The sequence below is a fragment of the Gorilla gorilla genome, chromosome 9, assembly GCF_029281585.2.
Source record: "Gorilla gorilla gorilla isolate KB3781 chromosome 9, NHGRI_mGorGor1-v2.1_pri, whole genome shotgun sequence".
NCBI lineage: Eukaryota > Metazoa > Chordata > Mammalia > Primates > Hominidae > Gorilla > Gorilla gorilla.
Genome location: NC_073233.2, coordinates 110,184,115 through 110,211,094, shown reverse-complemented (window position 1 = coordinate 110,211,094; position 26,980 = coordinate 110,184,115). Strand labels below are relative to the sequence as shown.

The 26,980-nt window shown below is 41.1% G+C and overlaps 1 non-coding gene and 1 pseudogene across 1 annotated transcript; both read right to left on the bottom strand.

Annotated features, from left to right (window-relative positions):
• Window positions 1-6,073: 6,073 nt before the first annotated feature.
• LOC115936326 (U6 spliceosomal RNA) lies at window positions 6,074-6,181 on the bottom strand. The gene has a single exon (XR_004071827.1). It is a non-coding gene; the product is annotated as a U6 spliceosomal RNA (small nuclear RNA).
• A 17,993-nt stretch (window positions 6,182-24,174) lies between these two features.
• LOC101126583 (small ribosomal subunit protein eS6-like) lies at window positions 24,175-24,962 on the bottom strand (annotated as a pseudogene).
• Between the last annotated feature and the right edge of the window lie 2,018 nt (window positions 24,963-26,980).

Here is a 26,980-nt window from a genome sequence, read left to right as displayed (position 1 = left end):
TTTGTGGAAATTTAGGCAACAACTATACAATAAATATACACAAATATGCCAAGATGTCAACCCTAGATCACTTCAACCTCTGTCCTAATCATTTCCAACACCTAGATGCAACCCTGCAGACTGGGACCAGCATCACTTAAGACTCCTTCGCCATCCCTTAGCAATAGGCTCAGCTCCCTAGCCCACTGCCCTATGCACCTCTTCTAAACCTTCAACACCTTCCTCAAATTTCTCCACTGCACTCCATCTCATTTTCAGTCAATTACTTTGCCTTCTATTTCTCAAAGAAAAGAGACATCATTGAGCAGGAACCTTCTCACATTCTCATATCCAAGCCGTTTTGGCTCACAACCTACTTGCTGCCGCAGTTAAAGACTTTCCCCCTTATGGGATCCTACACTGTCCTACTGCCTCAGAAATCCTGTTCTTAATCCCATCCCCTCATTGCTTCAACTCTCATTCCTCTCACTCTCGACTGGCCTTTTTCCTTTCACATAACCATGCTTAAATCTATCTCAACTTTCAAATGAAAGAAATTTTTAAAATTCTCTTTCAGCCGGGTGTGGTGGTTCATGCCTGTAATCCCAGCACTTCAGGAGGCTGAGGCGAGTGGATCACGAGGTCAGGAGATCGAGACCATCCTGGCTAACACGGTGAAACCCCGTCTCTACTAAAAAAAAATACAAAAAATTAGCCGGGTGTGGTGGCAGGCACCTGTAGTCCCAGCTGCTCAGGAGGCTGAGGCAGGAGAATCGCTTGAACCCAGGAGGTGGAGGTTGCAGTAAGCCGAGACTGCACCACTGCACTCCAGCCTGGGTGACAGAGTGAGACTCTGTCTCAAAAAAAAAAAAAATCCTCTTTCAACCCCACTTTCCACTCTAGCAACTACCCTGTATCGCCCCTTCTCTTCACAGCCAAGCAAACTGGACATGTGTGTATGGTTAATGTCTCCATTTTCCCTCTCCCATTTACTCATTAAGTCAGCATCACTTAAAACTGCTTTTGGTGTTAATAACACCAATGGCTTTTTTGCTAAAACCAATGGAAATGTTTGTATCTGACACTGGGACACACTTCCTCTTAGAAATGTCCCATTCCCTGGGCTTCTCTGATACCAAGCTCTTGGGATTCTTCTTTCATTTCTAGTGGTTCCTTCTCAGATTGGCTCAGTCCCCAGCCTCTCCTCTTCTGACACATTCATTTAACCTACCAAGAAGGCAACCTCCCCAGTCCCAGGGCTGTTGGGCATCCCTACCCTTTGGGCATGCAGCACATCCATTTTTCTGACACTGGAGGGCAAGTGTGCCTTTTCTTTCTGCCTCCCCCTAGACAGTAAGCTCTTTTAGAATGGCAACTATTAATATGTTTCATCTCTGTACCTGCCCTCCCACTCATAGCATCTGCAGAGCTTGGTATATGGGGTAGACACGAAGACTTCCCGTTGAAGAAGTAAATGACTGAGACCTGAGTGACCACAGTACTTCTATCAATTTTACATTAATGACCACAGAGTCAGCTCAGTGATTGATTAGTATCAGGCTTTGGAGTCAGACATCAGGGGTGCCCAATACCAAGCAGTGCGGTAACCAGAAGCATGACCTTGCACAAGTAAATCTCCAAGAGCCTCAGTTTCCTCATTGTCAAATGGAGATAATTATGGTACCTGCTTGTTAAGATTATGATAATTAAACGTGAAAAATACATGTAAAGTCTTCAGAGACAAACCTAGCATATAGCAGGTAGCAGTACTTAATGTTAGCAATAAATAATAGCAAATAAAGTCAATATTTAATATTATTGTTACGTTAGCATCAGGTACATGCCTTCGACAATGTATTGATCAGAGTAAGAGCACTACTAGGTTTCCATGCTGATCACCAGGAAGGCAACTAAAAACTGCTGTCTTCCTACCACCGCTTGGAAACATGCGTCCATTTGCTTATTAAACATTTTACTTCCTTCCTGTGCCAGAGCTCTGCGTTAGGCTCTGTCCTGAAATTTATTTGGCACCTGCAAAGGCCCAGTGATAACTCTTGGCAACCGAATCAAAATGCCACAGCTTCACAATTCCACTGGCTCACTCCAAACGTGAAATAGAAATTGAGCACTTGGAACCTATCTAGAGCCTGCTTTTGGGCCCTGGTGTTTGATAACTGCGCCCCACCCACTGACTCTCAACCTCTGCAGCGCCCCGGGCTCTAGCCCTAAGCGCCCCTCGGCCAGCCGCTGACACATCTCTTACCCCAGGGGAGGCGCGCGCGCGCGCGCACACACACGCACACACATGCACACACACACACACACACCAGCCTTCCTTGCCCACCTGCTGCCCAGAGGCCGACGACGCATGCACCAGCAAGGACAAGCCCAGTCTTTTCAAGCGACACCTGTCGCCTGGCCTTTTCCGTGCCGGAGGGCGCGAGTCTCACGCTGTCTTTTAAATGCGTCACCCAAATCCCCACCCCTATCCGTACCAGGCGTTCCGCACTCCTCCCAGTGGTTTGCATGTGCACTGGTGCTTTCCTTTTAGGACTTAGGGGAACTCCAGCGGTAATAACCACACACACTTCCTCTTAATCAGTGGCCTGGCAAACCCACTCGGGGATTTCCATGACCCAAAAGCATGACTCTTAACCGTGGCATATCTGCGCGGCATTTACTGAAAGACATTTGCTTCATTGCTCGTGGGTCAGAGGAAATCTTGATAACAACCCATATAGAGAGGACGATCATTGCTTAGCCTGCCTGGAAAAGGTCAATATGCCCTGTTCTCCACCCTCCATCCGCCATACACTTTACACATAAAAAGGTTAGGTTTTTCAATCTTCTACTACAGCTGCAGAAGTCCAGCATGTAAAAAAAAAAAAAATCGAAACTTTGTGAAATCTTTCTATTTATTTTTACTTTTTGTTCTGATCAAGAAAGTAAGAGGTGAAAGGAAATGTAGGGGTATGTGAAAAAAATCATGCAGTTCTCCTTTGCAGTTTATTTTTACCATTTTAAAGATTGAAATTGCTTTGTTAATTTTCTGTATTGAAATACTTTTTGTTTGGTTTGGTGAGTTGTTTTTTTTTTTTTTTTAATAAGTAGGGTGGAGTTGGCTACTTAAAAAAAATCCCTCCTTTATAGCCTTTGATCTCACAGGGCAGGTTTCTGAGTTGCAGTGCCATTCTCAGGGAAACCTGACATCTTTGAGTCTAACTGCACTGCCATATTTTCCTCAACGATCTCTAAGCAGTAAATTTAAGCAACTTTATCTGAGAGCCATCCGTACCAGGGTAACAGATGGATTTGGAGAGCTCATTTGATTTTCTATCTTCCAGTAGATCAAAGACAATTACCAACCAGAGACAGAGCCCATAAAGATTATTGGAGACTTCATCGTTCTGTGGAAACAGCATCCAGTGCATTCTGCACGCAGTTGGACTGAGCTGAGGCATCTTCTTGTTTAGGTGGACTTGGCTGTCCATAGCAGCTGAAGTTCCAGTTGGAATTATCTCAGAAAGACTAAGTGTATTTATCATATGGAGATTTTAATCCACATTTGAGTCTGCTTCAGTCAAGACTTTCTAAGCCATTTTCAACTCACTCCTGAGATTATTGAAAATAATTTGCGGGCCTTACACATTTTTGATTATGTACTCACCAGAAGAATTTTGAAAAGCTCTGCATTCCCTTGCCCATTTTTAACTTAACATTAAAACATAAAGCTCTTGTACATGTCAAGAATCTACAAAATGTAAACATAGATATTTTCAGAAAAAATTGATAGAGCACTCTTTTAAATGTATTTGATGGATCCTAATACTATAGTAATTTGACATACATGATCATCCATGAAGCAATTATCAGGTCATCTTTAATAACTGAAAATATTTTATCATTGCCTTTTGTCATTGAACATTCCAATTCCCCTACAGAATGTTAATACATGTTTATACTGAACATCTTTTATCATCTCTCTGTCACATATCTCTGAAACAAATACATATTATAACTTGAAATCTATTTTTTTCTCTGGGATCATAAGGATCTAAGTGTTAAAAAAAAAAAAAATTCCTCTTTGACCAGGCATGGTGGCTCACGCCTATAATACCAGCACTTTGGGAGGCAAAGGTGGGTGGATCATCTGAGGTCAGGAGTTCGAGACCAGTCTGGCCAACATGGTGAAACCGGTCTCTCCCAAAAATATAAAAATGAGCCAAGTGTGGTGGTGCACACCTGTAGTCTCAGCTACTTGGGAGGCTAAGGCACAAGAATCACTTGAACCTGGGAGACAGAGGTTGCAATGAGTCAAGACAGTGCCACTGCACTCCAGCCTGGAACACAGTGAGACTGCATCTCAAAAAAAAAAAAAAAAAAAAAAAATCCTCTTTGATTACATTATCATTGATATTGTTTTCATTACTTTTAAAGCATAATTGGTCAATACAATATAAAAATATTGTAAATGTTAATAACTGCATTACAAATACAATTTAAGGGGGTGGCAGCTTGTATTTTAAGCAAGTTTTTCAAGTGTGCAGTCATGAATATTACCTATAGCTATAATATGTTAGGGTTCAGCACAGATTCTGTTCCTTTTTTCATTTTTACAGACATAAATGTTGTAAACCCTACTTCACAGAAATAAGTAGATAAGTAGATAGGCCCAGAAGAAACATTATTATGGCAATTTTTTCACAATTTAAAAAATATGTTTTATATTCCAAAAATCATTTAGTGATCTCTAATCAAAATATGTAATTACTTATCAGTAGACAACTCAATTTTGTTGAAATTGGTGGTTTAGAAACCACTGAACTTTTGGTACCCAGATACAGTTGACAGAGTTAGCAAATTAAAACAGAGAACACCTAGTTACATTTTGGTTTAATATAAACAATGAATACATTTCCAGTATAAGAATGTATTGTGCAGTATTTGGCACTTAGCTATACTAATAAATTATTCATTAGTTATCTGAAATTTAGATTCAGTTTGGTGTTCTGTATTTTACCTGGCAACCCTATATCCAGATATTAGAGTCATTCATTTTCTCAACACTAATACAGATCGATTATTTCAAATCATCCAGGAGGTTTCTACACCCAGAGAAATATACGATTTTAAAACTCATGATAGGTGAGAGGTGAGCCTGTCTTTTAAGGGAAGACAGAGAACCATTGTGAAAAGGGAGATGAGAAGACAGAACAACCCTGGCAACCTTCACAGTTCTTGTTTTCAAGCAGATCAGTTTTGGGAGACGCTACATATGGAAGTTGAGAGTGAGACTATTAATTCCTTAAAACTATTTGAGCTCCCACCTCCCTGTTGGTAAGTCTTTGTAAACACCCAGGGGCACACTTACCCCAGTTTAAAGACTATAGCTGGCCAGGCACATTGGCTCACACCTGTAATCCCAGCACTTTGGGAGGCTGAGGTGTGCGGACCACCGGAGGTCAGGAGTTTGAGACCAGCCTGGTCAACATGGCAAAACCCCATCTCTACTAAAAATACAAAGATTAGCGGGTCATGGTGGCAGGTGCCTGTAATCCCAGCTACTTGGGAGGCTGAGGCAGGAGAATTGCTTGAACCCGGGGAGGCAGAGGTTACAGTGAGCTGAGATCTCGCTACTGCACTCCAGCCTCGGAGACAGAGCAAGAATCCATTGCCAAAAAAGTAAATAAATAAAAATAAATAAAGACCATGGCTTAAGAAATCCCTGAATTGACTGAGTCTCGCGTTTTTCAAACTGGTCATGAGAGCTAGGGTCAGGCCTAGTAGGTTGGAAGCAAATTAACATGTCTGCTTTGCAACATTTTGCACAATTAAAAAAAAAATGGTTTCCCTAGATAAATGTGTATGGGCAAGCACTGTATATATTTGTTCACTGCGTTGTTCTAGTACTAGTAGAGTGTCTGCTCAAAGATGCTCAGTAAACCTTTGTTTACTGACTAACAAAAATAGAGCCAATCTATCCAAACTATCCACTTGGGCTTTCTCTATTCTAAACCTGCATCCACATCTTTAATGGTGTAACGTACCTTGCATTTTCTTTCTAACTCTTTGTATATCTCACATACTTTATAAAAAAACTCCTCTTTTCCTTTCAGCATCCAGCTGTTATCCTTGTGCAGGGGGCATGCTAATCTTCTTGGTAGGGTTCCAATTTTAGTATATGTGCTGCCAAAGCAAGCACAGCCTAAATATATTTTCTGTCCAAATACTCTTATTTTCTTCCAAGCCAGTGAATTCCAAGCTCCAAATACTCTTTTCACGACAGAAATACACAAGGAAACCTTTGAGGAAAGTGAAAGCTAGACACAAACTGTATAGCCATTACTATCTTCAGTTTTCTAGGTTTGTTTGTTTGTGGGTTTTTTTTTTGTTGTTTTTTCATTTTTATTTTTTTGAGACAGAGCCTTGTTCTCAGGCTGAAATGTCACCCAGGCTGAAATGCGGTGGCACAATCTCAGCTCACTATAACCTCAACCTACTGGGCTCAATCAATCCTCCCATCTCAGCCTCCTGAGTAGCTCTGACTACAGTCACGGGCTACCATGCTTGGCTAATTTTTGTATTTTTTATAGAGACAGAGCCTTGCGATGTTGCCCTGGCTGGTCTTAAACTCTTGGGCTCAAGTGATCTATCTGCCTTGACCTCCCAAAGTGCTGGGATTATACACATGAGCCACCACACTTGGCCTCTTGGTTTTCCAGTTTTTTTCTACTGTCAGTGTATGAGCAAGGTATGAATGACAGTTTTTCACCCCATTCCTGGCTTGGAACTCTGACAATTCCTGAGAGCGGTATGCTCTCAATATCCTATTATTAAATAATCAATTTAAAAGTATTTTTCCCTTGGGGGAATTATTATTAAAAATATTTTTTCTCTGGAGGGAATTTCACATAATGTTGTAACAACTTTAGTTGTAGCCTAAGGCTTTTTCACTGTAAGTTTTTTAGATTTTTATGTATAAAGAAACCCAGGAATCTAGAACTGAAAGTGAAAGTGAAATCTTACAGGGAACATACTGTTCTAATTCCAAAGCAAATCTGAGAGTCCTTGTAAATGTTGACAATTTCCTTGTCTGTTGATAACTTTCTAACATCTTGCAAATAAAATACAATTAGACCAGCCTTGAATAAGTGCTAACGAAGATCAAATTTACAAAGAAACCTCCTCTAATGTAAAGCTTTAGTCAAGATGATGAAGTTTACCCCTCAAAAATGGTGGCTTACTTTATTTTATACTGATAGTACTCTAATAAAATATAATTGATATCATGTAAAGTACACAGATATTAAAAGTGTATAGCTTTATGATTTTGACAAATGAATGTACTCAGTTAACTATCAATCAGATCAAGATCAAGAACACCTTCCATTACCTCAGAAAATTCTTTCATGCTCTTTTGCAGTCAGTACCAAGCTATAATGCCCCCACCACCCCTCCCCCTCCCACAATCACTATGATGATTTATCACCCTAGATCTCATTTGTTTGTCCTTGAACTTCATACAAATGAAATCATATGATGTGTACTCATACTGGCTTCCTTCACTCAACATATTTCTTAGCTTCATCAATATTGTAACATGTATCAGTAATTTGTTCTTTTTATTGCATAGTGGTATTCCACTGTATAAATATACCATAGTTTCTTTTTTTTTTGAGACGGAGTTTTGCTCTTGTTGGCCAGGCTGAAGTGCAGTGGCGAGATCTCGGCTCACTGCAACTTCCACCTCCCAGGTTCAAGCGATTCTCCTGCCTCAGCCTCTTGAGTAGCTGGGATTACAGGTGTGCACCACCACGCCCAGCTAATTTTTTGTATTTTTAATAGAGATGGGGTTTCATCATGTTGGCCAGGCTAGTCTCGAACTCCTGACCCCAGGTGATCCACCCGCCTTGGCCTCCCAAAGTGCAGGGATTACAGGCATGAGCCACCGCGCCTGGCCTACCATAGTTTCTTTTTCTGTTTTCCTGCTAATGTACATTTGTGTTGTTACCTGGTTCAATCCCTTGTGAAAAGAACCTATAAACTTTTTTTTTTTTGAGACAGAGTCTCACTTTTTTGCCCAAGGTAGAGTGCAGTGGTGCCATCTCAGCTCACTGCAACCTCCACCTCCCAGGTTCAAGTGATTCTCGTGCCTCAGCCTCCTGGGTAGCTGGGACTACAGGCTCGAGTCACCACACCCAGCTAATTTTTTGTACTTTTAGTAGAGATGGGGTTTCACCATGTTGCCCAGGCTGGTCTTAAAGTCCTGAGCTCAGGTGACCTGCCCGCCTTGGCCTCCGAAAGTGCTAGGATTACAGGCATGAGCTACCATGCCCAGCCCAGAACCTATAAACATTTTAGATTTTTTTTTCTTTAATAATATAGATGAGGTCTCACTATGTTGTCCAGGCTGGTCTCAAACTTCTGAGCTCAAGCTCAAGTGATCTGCCCACCTCAGCCTCCCAAAGTACTAGGATTACAGGTGTGAGCCATTGTGCCCAGCCCATTTTAGTTTTTCTTTTGGTGAACCTATGAATTCTTCCTGTTGGCTAAATACCTGGATACGGAATTGCCATTGGGTAGGTGTATGTTTTATTTTTATTAGAAATTGCCAAAAGTTTTACAAAGTCTTTGCACCATTTTACACTCCCACCAGCAGTGTATAAGAGTTCTAGTTGCTACACATCTTTCCCAAGGCTTAGTATTGTGAGCCTTTTTAAGTTTAGCTCTTCTTTTGGGTATGTGGTGGCATCCCATTATGCTTTTAATTTTTCTATCCCTGTTGATTAATGATGTTGACTATATTTTCATATGCTTCTCGACACTTTAGATATCATCTTTCGTGAGGTGCCTGTTCAAATCTTCCTCCAATTTTTAAATTGAATTGATTGACTTCAGGGAATTCCTTATATACCCTGGGTTGAGTCCTGTCATTGACATGTGCACTGTGAACAGTTTCTCCCCATTTGTAGCTTGTCTTTACGCTTTATTAATAGTTTCTTTTGATAAGTAGAATATTTTAATTCCATGAAGTCCAACTTATAATATTTTTAAGTTCAGTGTGTTTTATATCATGTTTAAGAACGCTTTGCCTATCCCAAGATTATGAAGACTTTCTTCTATATTTTCTTTTAGAAGCTTTGTGATATTCACTTTTCTATTTAGGACTATTGAAATGTAAAAAGGGCCGGGCGCGGTGGTTCATGCCCGTAATCCCAGCACTTTGGGAGCCCAAGGCAGGTGGATCACGAGGTCAGGAGTTCGAGACCAGCCTGGCCAATATGGTGAAGCCCCGTCTCTACTAAAAATACAAAAATTAGCCAGACGTGGTGGCGTGCGCCTGTAGTCCCAGCTACTCGGGAGGCTGAGGCAGAAGAATCGCTTGAACCTGGGAGGTGGAGGTTGCAGTGAGCTGAGATCGCCCCACTACACTCCAGCTTGGGTGACAGAGCGAGATTCCGTCTCAAAAATAAATAAATAAATAAATAAATAAATAAATAAATAAATAAATAAATAAATAAAATGGAAAAAGTTCCCTTGTCCCCCTCGCAGGGCTTGCGACAGACGGAATGGCTCACTTCTTCAGTGCCCTGCTGCTCAAACCTCTAGGGGGCGCATGCAGACGGGCAGGCTGTGGGGCTCTGGCACCACTGCAGTGTCTAGGGGTGAATGTTCAAGCTGAAGGCCCAGTGGGCGTGTGTTACAGGGTGCTCTTTTAGTTTAGCCATCCATAGGCGGCTTATGTTAGCTCAATTAGACCCCTGGCTTATCGCAAAGACAGAGGGCTTTCTGTATCTCAGGGTTCTTGCTTTGGTGTTCCAGAAGAATAGGATTACACGTGGGTTTGGAGAATGAGTGCAAGGGTTTATTGACTGGAAATAGCTCTCAGCAGATGGGGGAGCCAGAAGAAAAATGGTTTTCCTGTGGAGTCGGGCAGCTCGGCGGACCTGGGCTCTCCTTTGACTGCCCCAGACAAACTTCGTGTTGTTCAGCGGTCAATGGCCTGCCTGCCTGCTGGTGTGCTCCTACGCCGTTGAGTTCCTCTTGATGTCCAGCCACCTGTGTGCCTGCCTGCTAGGGTCTTGGGCAAACACTGGAAAACAACACAAGATCATTCAAGTCAGTGTCTTCTACTTCTTTCCACAATTCCGTAAACTGGCACCGATCCATAGCATTTGCATGCATATGTTGCACAACTTTCATAACTGTATCCACTATGCTTTCCATGAGCCTGATTCAGAACACTAAGCATAAATGTTTTCAGTATGTATTTATGATGAAAGAAAGAAAGGGACACATCAATCTTTTGTTTTAAAATTTCCTAAATTCATATCTAGCTGAAACTCTTCTTTGACAATATTAAAGGTTCAAATATTTCTATACCATGAGTTTGACCTTTTAGTTTACATGTTGGCAACATTTCATAAATTTGGAAGTTCTTTGAGGTGAAACATATCCAAAATATTAATTGGGCATGACTTATCTAAAGGTAAAGTACTTGCAATTTTTCAAAATTTTAATCAATTATCTTTGATATTCTTAAAAGGGGCTTGTAGGCTATGGGCAATTGTTTGGTGGCATAATTTAAAATATTTTACTTTTTGTGAAATATCATTTTTACTGTTTTCCTAATAATTTTCTAACTAAATTTCCATAACTACAATAATAATGTATTTTACCACGTCACCATGGGTTTTTTTTCTATGCCAGAATCCAAGCCATTTAATCACCACCTAAAGTTACAAGCCCAGATCCTGTTAAGCATAATTTAAAAAAAAATTGGGGGGGCTGGCCATGGTGGCTCGTGCCTGTAATCCCAGCACTTTGGGAGGCCAAGGCGGATGGATCACCTGAGGTCAGGAGATGGAGACCATCCTGGCCAACATGGTGGAAACCCCGTCTCTACTAAAAATACAAAAATTAGCCAGGCATGGTGGTGTACGCCTGTAATCCCAGCTACTCGGGAGGCTGAGGCAGGAGAATTGCTTGAACCCCGGAGGCGGAGATTGCAGTGAGCTGAGATCGTCCCACTGCACTCAAGCCTGGGCGACAGAGTGGGACTCCGTCTCAGGAGAAAAAAAAAAAAATTGAAACAAGGGTATGTGAAGCGAAGTTGCACCAAGCCAGCAACTGCAGTTGCCGCTGTTCTAGCTTCAGTTTCGCGATGCTTCCCTTGGCCAAAAACACACTAAATCACTTTCTAGTTTGAAGCATTTAGCAATTAACAACAAAGCATAGCCACCAAAAACATACACCTGATTGCTATGACAAATACAGTAATGCTGTGTTAGCTAATAGAGCTAATTTCTGTATCACTGTGTGGACATAACAGCAACATAAATTGGAAGATAATGGAACCTGCCCCCCTGTTGCTAGAATCTCACTCTAAATGAATGGAGAGATAAAAAATCATCCCAGCTGGTATAATACTGAATTGTTTCAAAACCAACTCAATTTATGCCAAGTAAAAGGACTGTGAACCCATTAAAATATGGCAGTATTGAAAAAATAAAGTACATTTGAAACCTTCAAAAATATTTTTTGTTAGAGATTTATTTCAGATTTCAGGTGACTAAATCTATTCTTTTCAATTATTTTTTGACTGTTGAAAGGAAACATCAAATTTGCTATGTAGTGTCTGAAAATATCTCTAATATTGTCTACTTTAATATCTTTTAAAAGTTTGTATACAATAAGCAAACAGCTTTTTTGTTTCGCTCTGCCACAACAAATTGCAATTCCCATTCATTGCAAAATTCAAGACATATCTTCTTCCAGTCCTTTTTTTTTCTTTTCTGTTCTAGTTGTAGTACTGGTAGGCTCTGCATCACCATTTTATTCTACATTACTAGTATGTCTTAGCTTTAAACTTAAATTTTTTCCCATACTTGCTTTTAAAATTAGAACAAAATATAATTCTGTTATAATAATAAGCATTTTTATTTAATTACCAATTACAATGTATATAGGTATCAATTTAACTTGTGCAACCTGCATAAAACGTTCAAATAATCATGTTACAATGTTACATGGGTGCATAGGAAAAATCACTTAAATAATTTTGTGGACACCAACTAGACTGGTAAGTGTTTATATGATATGACACACGTGTGCATAATGCACAGAACAATGTCACAATGACATTTTACATGATGCAACTGTAAAAGTGAAATGTAGCCCTAGCAAACCAATGGAATTGTATTAATGCAAAAATATCTTACATTGGTTCAATTTTAATTTAAATACAAATACAAATTAAACTGAAATTAAAAATTTATTTTCTCAGTGGTGCTAGCCACATTTCAAGTGCTGAAACACCCACGTGGCTAGTAGCTGTCATATTTAATACAACAGCTTTGTACCATACATGACTGGTCCTGGCTTGCTTTTGAATCCTGACTTTTATCTTCTCACTGTTTGCTGTGAATTGACTCTCGACCCTTCTGGTGGACGTTAGCTCAGACTCATTGACCCTCACTGTTCTCAATTAAATCAGACTATCGTGTTCTGGCTTCAGCTTTTTTGGTTCCTTCCTCTAGCAGCAGCTACTTGGTTAGTGCTTCTCCTAGACCAGCGTGACTCCTCTGCAAGGTTGGGGGAGTAGGATGGGGCAAACATTAGTAAGGAGGAAACAGAGGTCAAGATTAAGAAGGAGGCTATTACAAAGCAAATGGCAGTTCTAAGTAATTCTTTCTTGTCTTGGACAAAGACTTTCAAAAACATTGCAGAAGATATTACTTAAGCACAGACGTTATTATTTTTGAAAATCGCACAAAATAGTGGAAGAACTGAAAATGAGCCAATATTCTAATTTTCAAAAAGGAGAAGAAAGAAGATTCTGCAAACAATTTAGACTGAATGCATTTGATAACCATCTTAAGCAAGATCCTAGTATGAATTTGTCAGAGTGCCATGTGAACTTTTAGATAATGAAGTAGTGACTGCCAGGTGATAACTTGCATTCAAATGAAATAATTTGGGCCCGACACACCCACTTCCTGTTTTGATAAGCCGATGAGACTGGTGGTAAGGCTGCAGATGTTTGAATTTCATTAAAACACTTGGCAAGTCTCTCACAATATTTTTGTGGTAAAATAGACATGAACACGTTGAATGATAGTATCACATTGCATCTGATGTTCAATCCAACTTGATATTTGTTAAACAGATTCTTTTCTCCCTGCAGAAGATTTGGACAATGTCTCTGGAGAGGTGATGCCTCAGGGCCTGATATCAAATCTCTCCTTAATGTTTAGTGAATATGATTAAGAGTAGATTGGCTGAGGACACTGGGCATCATTTTTATAGGTAGCAGAAATCTGGGCTTAATAGCCAGTAAATTGGATAATAGTCTCAGAATTCAAGCAGATCCCAACAGTTGAGATTTGTGGTTTAAATGCATCTCATCAGGGCATCAAATAGCTCAAGAATAGAATTGCAGAGATGTGATTCATGGTATAATTTGTGTTTACCTGAAGTCATACCAGCTTGGGGTGGGGCAGGGTACGCGGAGTACAGAATACGTACAGTTCCATTACTGGCCATCTACCTCTTCCCACTCCCTCCCCCCACTCCTCCTCCCCCCTTTCCCCAGGGCACACTGAGTGGCTCTCAGTGAACAGTTTCAGTTGGATTTGAAACAATTGTTTCAGCATTCAAACAATCCCAGTATTATACCAGCTGGGATGATTACTAATTTCACCATTCATTTGGGGTGGGACTCAGCCAACAGGGGGCAGGTTCCATTCTCTTCCAACTTCTGTTGCTGTTTATGTCCACACAGTGATACAGAAATTAGCTCCAGTAGCTAATACAGCATTACAATGTTTGTCATGGCAATCGGGTGTATGTTTCTGGTCTCATCTGCCACTAGCACTGATCTGGCGTTGCTGCCTTGTAGTCTCTGCCCTGCCAGTGCCTGCAGGTTGTTGCTGTTGCTGCCACTTCTACCTGGGAAAGCTCCAGCAGATCCTCAGTCCCACTGCCACTTTATCACACTTAAGTTGCAAGAAGGAAGTGCTTAACTGATCCCACCACAGTTAAGAAGTACTCAGTTTCCACTATGCAATGCGGAATGGTGATCTTCAAAGGTAAAAACTGATTTTTTGCTGAAGAAGCATTTCTACTCTAGAGGACAGAAATGGAAGTTGGAATTTGCAGCTGTCTGGCTGCTTTTCTAGTCCCCCTACATTGCCCCGAATATTGATAGTGGAGTGCCCTGTGGCTTTTCTCATTGCCATTTATACTCAGCATCTGAAGAAAATTATAAGCTGGATGCTTATAAATTTATATCTGTGGTCCATATTTCTACACTGAGACTTATTTATTTTCCTTCTTAGTATTTGCTGGTACAGTATAGCTAGGTGTATTTCAGTGTAACCATCTGGCATCATAGTTATCTTTTATTCATCTAGAATTTGTACCCACTAGAAGATAAGTCTGATAAGAGCAAGGACTTTGTATCTTCAAAACATAAAATAGTGCCTGTCACTTAGTAGACACTTAATACATATTTAATGAAAAGTTTAGTTCAATGTGAAGAACTTCCTAACCACAGAAGTATTCACAAATGGAAAGGACTTTCCCCCAGTGGCATTGAGTTTCCTATAACTGAATGTTACTTGCCAGGGATATTGAGCAGTACATGCAACTACCAACCAGAAGCAGGGAGGGAACTAAAAGAGATTCTATATTTTATTTGCATGAAATGTGACTATTATAGGATTAAAGGTAAAAATGTAGTTGAATTTTTCATAAGTATAACTGATTTCTCTCTCCATCCTCCAATTCTTTTTCTTCCCCATATGTGCTCTCTCTTTCTCCCCAACACACACACACACACACACACACACACACACACACACACACACATACACACATACACACCCACATTTTTACATAACCTGGATGCTGCTACTTGGAGACCATCTTGCCCCTTGAGGTCTTGGTTGCCTTGGGCTCAAGTTGCATGACGTGGAATGCCCAAGATTTCTATGAATTACTGAAAATTTATGTGGTCCATAATCCCCTGTGCCTCAAGAATCTTCATCTATGCTATCGCTGACCAACCAGCACCAGCATAGATGTGAAATGCAGCCTTTGCATAATTTTCCACCAGCCAAAGTACGTAGACTCTACAGAATCAGTGGGTCGATCATATCACTTACTGCCCACAATAACTTGCACATTTCTAGGAAGTCCTTTGTTGACTCTCTTCCTCCAGTGCTCCATCCAACTTCTTTCTTCTTCCTCTTCCCCCTCTCCCTTCTCACCTCCTCTACTGTCCCCTTTTGTCCCCCTCCTCCTCTTTTATCCTCTTATCTTTTCCTCCCCTTCCCTTACCTCAACTCTCCTTTTCTCATCTTTCATTGAAGAACAGTAATATTTTTTTCCTCTGTAAAGCACTGTCCCAATCTACACCCAGGCTTTGGTATCCACCATTTATCTGACATTTACCTATCAAATGCCTCTGTTCCAAACAAAGATTATTCTTTACCCACAAACAACTGTGGTGCAAAGTATCAGTATGATTTTTTAATTGCCAATTGTTACATCAACAACACATTTTGACATCAGTACATATATGTCAGTCTTTACTCCTGTTTAATTGTTACTCTTTAGCCTGAATTAACACTAAGAAACCTAATACTGGAATTAATCCATATATGGTGATGTGGTTTAGATGTTTGTTGCCTCCAATCTCATGTTGAAATGTCATTCCCAATGTTGGAGGTGGAACCTAATGGGAGGTATTAGATCATGGGACAGATCCTTCATGAATGGCTTAGCACCATCTCCTTCATAATGAATAGGTTCTCACTCTGTCAGTCACCTGAGCTCTGGTTGTTTAAAAGAGCATGGAACCTCCTTCCACTCTCTCTTGCTCCTCTTCTCTCCATGTGACATGCTGGCTCCCATCACCTTCTGCCATGATTGTAAGCTTCTTGAGGCCTCATCAGAAGCAGATGCCAGTGCCATGCTTCTGGTAAAGCCTGCAGGATTGTGAGCCAATTAAACCTTTCTTTCTTTATAAATTACCCAGCCTTGGGTATTTATATATAGCAATGCAAGAATGGACTAACATAGAAAATTGGTACTGGGGAGGAAGGCATTGCTATAAAGATACCTGAAAATGTGAAATTGGCTTTGCAACTGAGTAACAAACGGAGGCTGAAAGAGTTTGGAGGGGTCAGAAGAAGACAGGAAGATGAGGGAAAGTTTGAATGGTTGTGACCAAAATGCTGATAGAAATATGGAAAGTGAGAGCAAAGCTGACAAGGTCTTAGATGGAAATGAGGAAGTCATTGGGAACTGGAGCAAAGGCCACCCTTGTTACACCCTAGCAAAAAAACTTGGCTGTATTGTGTCCATGCTCTAGGAAATTGCAGAAGTTTGAACTTAAGAATGATGACGTAGGGTATCTGGCAGAAGAAATTTCTAAGCAGCAAATTATTCAAGATGTAGCATGGGCCAGGCGTGGTGGCTCACACCTGTAATCCCAGCACTTTGGGAGGCCAAGACGGGTGGATCACAAGGTCAGGAGATCGAGACCATCCTGGCTAACACGGTGAAACCCCGTCTCTACTAAAACTACAAAAAATTAGCCAGGTGTGGTGGCGAGCGCCTGTAGTCCCAGCTACTCGGGAGGCTGAGGCAGGAGAATGGCATGAACCTGGGAGGCAGAGCTTGCAGTGAGCCAAGATAGCACCACTGCACTCTAGCCTGGGCAACAGAGCAAAACTTTGTCTAAAAAAAAAAAAAAAAAAAAAAAAAAAAAAGATGTAGCATGGCTGCTTCTAAGAGCCTATATCAGATGAAAGAGCAAAGAAATGACTTAAATAAATTGGAACTTATATTTAAAAGGGAAGCAGAGCATAAAAGTTTGGAGAATTTTCTGCCTGGCTCTGTGGTAGAGAAAGAATCCAAGCAGGCTGTGGAGCAACCACTTGCTAAAGAGACTGGCATAACTAAAAGGGAGCCAGGTGCTAATATCCATGACAATGGGAAGAAGGACTTAAAGACATTTCAGAAATCTTTGAGGCAGCCCCTCTCATTACAGGTCAGAGGTCTAGGAGCAAAGAATTATTTCAGGGGCCAGGCACAGGGCATTGCTTCCCTGCTCAGTCTTAGGACACCACTCTCTGCATCCTGGCCACTCCAGCTCCACCCGTGGCTCACAGGGCCATAGGTACAGCTCAAGCTGCCACTTTGGAAAGTGCAAATCACCGTAAGCCTTGGCAGCTTCCACATGGTGTTAAGGCTGCAGGTGTACAAAATGCAAGAGTAAAGGAGGCTTGGCAACTCCCACCTAGATTCCAGAGGATATATGGAAAAGCCTAGATGCCCAGGCAGAAGCCTGCAGTAGGGACAGAGTCCCTACAGAGAAACGCTACTAGGGCAGTACTGGGAGGAAATGTGGGGTTTGAGACCCTACAGAGTCTCCAGCAGGACACTGCCTAGTGGAGCTGTAGGAAGAGGGCCATGAACCTCCAGACCTGAGAATGGTAAAGCCACAGCAGCTTGCAAGCTCAGCATGAAAAAGCCACAGGAACTTAACTCCAGCCCATTAGAGCAGCCACAAATTGCATTCTGTAAAGCCGTAAGGGCAAAGCTGCCCAAGGCTTTGGGAACCCACATCTTGCACCAGTATGCCCAGGATACAGGACATGGAGGCAAGGGAAATTATTTTGGAATTTAAAGTTTAATGCCTACCCTGCTGGGTTTCAGACTTGCATGGGACCAATTGCCTCTTTCTTTTGGCTGATTTCTTCTCCCTTTTGGAATAGAGTGTCTACTCAATGCCTCTACCACCATTGTATCTTGGGTGTAAATAACTCGTTTTGACTTCACAGGCTTGTAGGTAAAAGGAACCCAACTTGAGACTCAGATGTGACTTTGGACTTTTGATTGAATTGATGCTGGAATGAGGTAAGGCTTTGGGGGACTGTTGGAAGGGATGACTGTATTTTATAATGTGAGAAGGACATGAAATTTGAGGGGCCAGAAGGGGAATGATATGGTTTGGGTGTTTGACTCCTCCTAATCTCGTGTTGAAATGTAATCCTCAATCTTGGAGGTGGGGCCAAGTGGGAGATATTGGATCATGGGGGCAGATCTTTGATGAATGGCATCACCTTCATGATGAGTGGGTTCTCACTCTGTTAGTTCACCTGAGACCTGGTTATTTTTAAAAGGGCATGGCATTTCCTCCCTCTCTTTCTTGCTCTTGTTCTCTCCATGTGACATGCTGGATCCCGATTGCCTTCCAGCATGATTGTAACCTTTCTGAGGCCTCACCAGAAGCAGATGCCAGCACTATGCTTCCTTAAAGCCTGCCAAACCATGAGACAATTAAATCTCTTTTCATTGTAAATCACCCAGCCTCGGGTATTTCTTTATAGCAATGTAAGAATAGACTAATGCATATGTTAAGTGAATTCTTATTTAGAATAGATAAAAAAAATTAGACATTAAAACCATCTGACTAAGACTTGTTTTCCAAGATGGCTGAATAGGAAGAGCTCCGGTCTGCAGCTCCCAGCGTGATCGATGCAGAAGATGGGTGATTTCTGCATTTCCAACTGAGGTACCTGGTTCATCTAATTGGGACTGGTTGGACAGTGGGTGCAGCCCACGGAGGGCGAGCCAAAGCAGGGCGGGGCATTGCCTCACCCAGGAAGCACGAGGGATTGGGGGATTTCCTTTTCCTAGCCAAGGGAAGCCAGGACAGACTGTACCTGGAAAAACAGGACACTCCTGCCCAAATACTGCACTTTTCCCAAGGTCTTAGCAACTGGCAGACAAGGAGATTCTCTCCTGTGCCTGGCTCAGTGGGTCTCATGCCCACAGAGCCTTGCTCACTGCTAGCACAGCAGACTGAGATCAAACAGTGAGGTGGCAGCCTGGCTGGGAGAGGGGCATCTGCCATTGCTGAGGCTTGAGTAGGTAAACAAACTAGCCAAGAAGCTCGAACTGGGTGGAGCCCACTGTAGATCAGCAAGGTCTGCTGCCTCTATAGACTCCACATCTGTGGGCAGGGCATAGCTGAACAAAAGACAGCAGACAGCTTCTGCAGACTTAAATGTCCCTGTCTGACAGTTCTGAAGAGAGTGGTGATTCTCCTAGCACGGTGTTTGAGCTCTGAGAACGCACAGACTACCTCCTCAAGTGGGTCCCTGTGTAGCCTAACTGGGAGGCACCTCCCAGTAGGGGACAGTAGACACCTCATATAGGTGGGTGCCCCTCTGGGATGAAGCTTCCAGAGGAAGGATCAGGGAGCAACATTTGCTATTCTCCAATGTTTGCTGTTCTGCAGCCTCTGCTGGTGATACCCAGGCAAACAGGGTGTGGAGTGGACCTCCAGCAAACTCCAACAGACCTGCAGCTGAGGGACCTGACTGTTAGAAGGAAAACTAACAAACAGAAAGGAATAGCACCAACATCAACAAAAAGGACATCTACACCAAAACCCCATCTGTAGATCACCAACATCAAAGACCAAAGGTAAAGGGATGGAGGAAGATCTACCATGCAAATGGAAAACAAAAAAAAGCAGGGGTTGCAATCCTAGTCTCTGAAACAACAGACTTTAAAGCAGCAAAGATCAAAAGAGACAAAGAAGGCCATTACATAATGGTAAAGGGATCAATTCAACAAGAAGAGCTAACTATCCTAAACATATATGCACCCAATACAGGAGCACCCAGATCCATAAAGCAAATCCTTAGAGACCTACAAAGAGACTTAGACTCCCCACACAATAATAATGGGAGACTTTAACACCCCACTGTCAACATTAGAAAGCTCCATGAGACAGAAAGTTAACAAGGATATCCAGGAATTGAACTCAGCTCTGCACCAGGCAGACCTAATAGACATCAACAGGACTCTCCACCCCAGATCAACAGAATATACATTCTTCTCAGCACCACATCACACTTATTGAAAACTGACTACATAGTTGGAAGTAAAGCACTCCTCAGCAAATGTAAAAGAACAGAAATTATAAACTGTCTCTCAGACCACAGTGCAATCAAACTAGAACTCAGGATTAAGAAACTCACTCAAAACCGCTCAAACTACATGGAAACTGAACAACCTGCTCCTGAATGACTACTGGGTACATAACGAAATGAAGGCAGAAATAAAGATGTTCTTTGAAACCAAAGAGAACAAAGACACAACACACCAGAATCTCTGGGACACATTTAAAGCAGTGTGTAGAGGGAAATTTATAGCACTAAATGCCCACAAGAGAAAACAGGAAAGATCTAAAATTGACACCCTAACATCACAGTTAAAAGAACTAGAGAAGGAAGAGAAAACACATTCAAAAACTAGCAGAAGGCAAGAAATAACTAAGATCAGAGCAGAACTGAAGGAGACAGAGACACAAAAAAACCTTCAAAAAAATCAATGAATCCAGGAGCTGGTTTTTTGAAAATATCAACAAAATTGATAGACCACTAGCAAGACTAATAAAGAAGAAAAGAGAGAAGAATCAAATGGACGCAATAAAAACTGATAAAGGGGATATCACCACCAATCCCACAGAAATACAAACTACCATCAGAGAATACTATAAACACTTCTACATGAATAAACTAGAAAATCTAGAAGAAATGGATAATACACCCTCCCAAGACTAAACCAGGAAGAACTGGAATCCCTGAATAGACCAATATCAGGCTCTGAAATTGAGGCAATAATTAATAGCCTACCAACCAAAAAAATCCAGGACCAGACGGATTCACAGCCGAATTCTACCAGAGGTACAAAGAGGAGCTGGTAGCACTCCTTCTGAAACCATTCCAATCAATAGAAAAAGAGGGAATCCTCCCTAACTCATTTTATGAGGCCAGCATCATCCTAATACCAAAGCCAGGCAGAGATACAACAAAAAAAGAGAATTGTAGACCAATATCCCTGATGATCATTGATCCAAAAATCCTCAATAAAATACTGGCAAACTGAATCCAGCAGCACATCAAAAAGCTCATCCACCACGATCAAGATAGCTTCATCCCTGGGATGCAAGGCTGGTTCAACACATGCAAATCAATAAACATAATCCATCATATAAACAGAACCAATGACAAAAACCACGATTATCTGAATAGATGCAGAAAAGGCCTTCGACAAAATTCAACAGCCCTTCATGCTAAACACTCTCAATAAACTAGGTATTGATGGAACGTATCTCAAAATAATAAGAGCTGTTTATGACAAACCCACAGCCAATATCATACTGAATGGGCAAAAACTGGCAGCATTCCCTTTGAAAACTGGCACAAGACAGGGATGCCCTCTCTCACCGCTCCTATTCAACATAGTGTTGAAAGTTCTGGCCAGGGCAATCAGGCAAGAGAAAGAAATAAAGGGTATTCAATTAGGAAAAGAGGAAGTCAAATTGTCCCTGTTTGCAGATGACATGACTGTATATTTTGAAAACCCCATCGTCTCAGCCCCAAATCTCCTTAAGCTGATAAGCAACTTCAGCAAAGTCTCAGGACACAAAATCAATGTGCAAAAATCACAAGCATTCCTATACACCAGTAACAGACAAACAGAGAGCCAAATCATGAGTGAAGTCCCATTCACAATTGCTTCAAAGAGAATAAAATACCTAGGAATCCAGCTTACAAGGGATGTGAAGGATCTCTTCAAGGAGAACTACAAACCACTGCTCAATGAAATAAAAGAGGATACAAACAAATGGAAGAACATTCCATGCTCATGGACAGGAAGAATCAATATCATGAAAATGGCCATGCTCCCCAAGGTAATTTATAGATTTAATGCCATCCCCATCAAGCTACCAATGACTTTCTTCACAGAATTGGAAAAAACTACTTTCAAGTTCATATGGAACCAAAAAAGAGCCCGCATTGCCAAGACAATCCTAAGCCAAAGAACAAAGCTGGAGGCCTCATGCTACCTGACTTCAAACTATACTACTAGGCTACAGTAACCAAAACAGGATGGTACTGGTACCAAAACAGAGATATAGACCAATGGAACAGAACAGAGTCCTCAGAAATAATACCACACATCTACAACCATCTGATCTTTGACAAACCTGACAAAAACAAGAAATGGGGAAAGGATTCCCTATTTAATAAGTGGTGTTGGGAAAACTGGCTAGCCATAAGTAGAAAGCTGAAACTGGATCCCTTCCTTACACCTTATACAAAAATCAATCCAAGATGGATTAAAGACTTAAATGTTAGACCTAAAACCATAAAAACCCTAGAAGAAAACCGAGGCAATACCATTCAGGACATAGGCATGGGCAAGGGCTTCATGACTAAAACACCAAAAGCAATGGCAACAAAAGCCAAAAGAGACAAATGGGATCTAATTAAACTAAAGAGCTTCTGCATAGCAAAAGAAACCATCAGAGTGAACAGGCAACCTACAGAATGGGAGAAAATTTTTGCAATCTATTCATCTGACAAAGGGCTAATATCCAGAATCTACAAAGAACCCAAACAAATTTACAAGAAAAAAACAAACAACCCCATCAAAAAGTGGGCAAAGGATATGAACAGACACTTCTCAAAAGAAGACATTTATGCAGCCAACAGACACATGAAAAAATGCTCACCATCACTGGTCATCAGAGAAATACAAATCAAAACCACAGTGAGATACCATCTCACGCCAATTAGAATGGCAATCATTAAAAAGTCAGGAAATAACAGATGCTGGAGAGGTTGTGGAGAAATAGGAACGCTTTTACACTGTTGGTGGGAGTGTAAATTAGTTCAACCATTGTGGAAGACAGTGTGGTGATTCCTCAAGGATCTAGAACTAGAATACCATTTGACCCAGTGATCCCATTACTAGGTATATACTGAAAGGATTATAAATCATGCTACTATAAAGACACATGTACATGTATGTTTATTGCGGCACTATTCACAATAGCAAAGAATTGGAACCAACCCATATGTCCAACTATGATAGACTGGATTAAGAAAATGTGGCACATATACATCATGGAATACTATGCAGCCATAAAAAAGGATGAGTTTATGTCCTTTGCAGGGACATGGATGAAGCTGGAAACCATCATTCTCAGCAAACTATCACAAAGACAGAAAACCAAACACCATATGTTCTCACTTGTAGATGGGAATTGAACAATGAGAATACTTGGACACAGGTCAGGGAACATCACACACCAGGGCCTGTCGGGGCACTGGGGGGTGGGGGAGGAATAGCATTAGGAGAAATACCTAATGTAAATGACGAGTTGATGGGTGCAGCAAACCAACATGGCACACATATACCTATAATAAAGTATAATAATAATTTTTAAAAAAGCATCTGACTATTTTAACTTTTCAGGTAAATGGGAATTAAGTGACTTAGTGTTCTTTTTTCTTTTTCTTTTTTTTTTTTCTTTTGGAGACAGAGTTATGCTCTCATTGCCCAGGCTGGAGTGCAGTGACGTGATCTCACTCACTGCAACATCCACCTCCCAGGTTCAAGCAATTCTCCTGCCTCAGCCTCCCAATTAGCTGGGATTACATTCGCACGCCACCATGCCTGGCCACTTTTTGTATTTTTAGTAGAGATGGGGTTTCGCCATGTTGGCCAGGCTGCTCTTGAACTCCTGACCTCAGGTGATCCATCTGCCTTGGCCTCCCAAAGTGCTGGGATTACAGGCGTGAGCCACCGCACCCGGCCACTATTCTTATAGATAGGAATGAATTTAATTCCCTCCTCCTCTGTGAGAGCTATCTTTTTGAAAAAAGTAGTTTATTGTCTTTACTGGTTATAAAAATAACACATACACCATCATAAAATTAGAAAATATGGACAATTAGGATAATGAGTATGATAGCTAATAGTTTTTTAGTATGTGTGATGTGTTCAGTGCTCTTCTAAATGCTTTACATATGTAAATATGTTAAATTCCTCATATTAGCCGTGAGGTAGGAAATATTATTGCCACCATTTTGCTGATGATGAAACTGAGAGGTACGGAGGGGCTAAGGTTTTTTCTCAAGGTCACACAACCAGATAATAAGGATCACAAACAATCACGCTGTCTAGAGACAATCATCATTTCAGTGAATATGATCCATGCTTTTCTTTATCATATCTTTATTTAAATGAGATATTAAATGACAATTTGTAACCTGCATTTTTTTTAGTCTGTCCTATTTATTTGTTACTCAAAAAATCTTATTTTTGACTAGATTCAGACTTAGAAGTAGAAACTCGCAGAGAGGACAGTCTGCGTCTCTTGGCAGTCTGTTCTTGATGCTTCTCTTTAGCCTCCTTCATTCTCTTGGCCAAAAGTTTAGCATATTCTGCAGCTACTTCCTTATTTTCCTTAATTCTCTGTTCCTTCAGAGCAATATGCCACCATTCGTGCCGCAGTACATGTGGAGTAAGAAGATACTTAGTCGTGGGTGCTTTGGTCCTAGGTTTCTTACCTTCTTTGTTTAAAGCCTTTCTTACAACACACTGGTGGACATCATCATCTTCAGAGAGACTGAAAAGTTTGCAGATTCTGCTAGCTCTTTTGGGCCCGAGACGACAAGGCACCATAGTATCAGTCAGTCCAGGAATATCCTTCTCTCCTTTTTTTACAATAACCAAGTTGAGAATGCTCAGATTGGCATCCATAATGCAACCACGTGCAGATTTTTGCTTTCTTTTTCCAGTTCTTCTTGGTCTGTAACAGGCATGCCTTTTATTCAGCAGCAGGTGGACATGGCCATGGGTCAAGACACCCTGATTCATAGGGAAACCTTCTTTGTCGTTCCCACTGTTGATTCAGACCACATAACCCTTCCATTCTTTACCCAGAGCATCAGCAGCAACTTCTGTGGCCATACACTTCTCATAAAAAGTATGAAGTTTGTGTTCATTGTCCACTTCAATGAGTTTCTGGCAGGCAGTGGCCAGGAAGATGTTCAGCTTCATCTTGAAGCAGCTGATCACTTTCGAGCCACCATGAAAAAGAGCTGTAGCCTGCATTTTTAACTGAATAATATTGCATCAGCTGGACATGGTAGCACATGCCTATAGTCTCAGCTACTCAGGAGGCTGAGGCGGGAGGATTGCTTGAGCCCAGGAGTTTCAGACCATCCTGGGCAATATAGTGAGACACTATCACTGAAAAATTTTTATAATTATCAGGGCATGGTGGAGCTAGCTGTAGTCCCAGCTACTCGGGAGGCTGAGGTGGGAGGATTGCTTGAGTCCAGGAGTTAAACGCTGTAGTGAGCTATGATCACACCAGTGTGCTCCAGCCCGGGCAACACAGCAAGATCACATCTCTATTTAAAATAATAACAACAAAAATATTGCATGGATAGCTTTCCATGGCAATAAACACAATCTTCACCATCATTTTTATGGCCACAGTGTTCCACTGTATGAAGTTATGTAATATAGCCATTATATAGTACTTTAAACAATGTTGAGATGAACATCTTATCCATTCATTTTTTGTTCACCCTTCTGATATTTTATCTTGGTACAAATTTCGAGAAGCATTGTCACTAAATCCAAGAGAATGCATCAGTTTATTTTGTATACTTGAATCTAGAGATAATTGTATTTTTTATGCATTCTTTTTATCACTTTTCTAGATTGAACATTAATAACAAAATGGATAATTAGGTGCCTTCCCATTAGAGAGGAAACAGATTGCTATATGTTATTGTTTCAAATCAAACTACTATCAGTAAATTTGCCAAAAATAAACAGATGAATATATTTCCCCATGAGCTCGCTGGGCTTCTTACAGTTTGTCACACTGGAAACATGTAATGGTGTTGTTAGCACCTTCTAGTGGTGAGAAAGCAAAATCTGACAGTGAAGGCTAGATTTGTACATGTTGTGTTAAAGTAAAAAATCCAAACAGGAACAGAAAACCAAACACCGCATGTTCTCACTCATAAGTGGGAGCTGAAAAATGAGAACACATGGACACAGGGAGGGGAACATCATACACCAGGGCCTGTCGGGGGGTGGAGGTCGAGGGGAGGGAGAGCATTAGGACAAATACCTAATGCATGCGGGGCTTAAAACCTAGATGACAGGTGCAGCAAAGCACCATGGCACATGTATACCTATGTAACAAACCTGCACATTCTGCATATGTATCCTGGAACTTGAAGTAAAATTTTAAAAAATAAAATTAAAGAATACAAAAAAAAAACATAATCTATAGCTTCATGGTATTTTTACTTTTACTTTTTACTTTTCTTTCATTTATTTAATATGACTGCAAAGACTAGGAAAGTCCAAAAAACAAACCAGATATTTTGATATTAATATGAGCATAATTTCATCTTAAGTGTGAAACCATGTATTGTAGTTCAGCTCTAAAAGGTCAAGATATTTCAGGGAATGTTAGGTGTTTTTTTTAAAAAAGGTCAACTTTTCCCACCGTCTCAGACTTGTAAACACCTACGTAAACTGTAATTGTCTTTGTGGTTAATTACTTCTTTTTGTTTTTTTGGAGACGGAGTCTCACTCTGTCACCCAGGCTGGAGTTCAGTGGCCGATCTCTGCTCACTGCAACATCCGCCTCCCGGGTTCAAGCAATTCTTCTGCCTCAGCCTCCCAAGTAACTGGGATTACAGGTGCCCACCATGCCCAGCTAATGTTTGTGTTTTTAGTAGAGACGGGGTTTCGCCATGTTGGCCACTGGTCTCAAACTCCTGAACTCAGGTGAACCGCCCACCTTGGCCTCCCAAAGTGCTGGGATTGCAGGCATGAGACACTGTGTCCTCCCAAAGTGCTGGGATTACAGGCATGAGCCATCGTGCCCGGCCTGTGGTTAAATTACTTTTTATTTAACTTCCAGCTCAGCATAATACCACTGACTCATATTTGCATAGAAATGCTAACAGGATAGTATTGTGCTAGATCACATTCATCTGGCAACAAGAATAGAAGATGTGACATTGTACATTTAGTAACAAAAGAAAATGCGGCCCTATTAAGACTAGAAAATACTGAAGAAGAATTA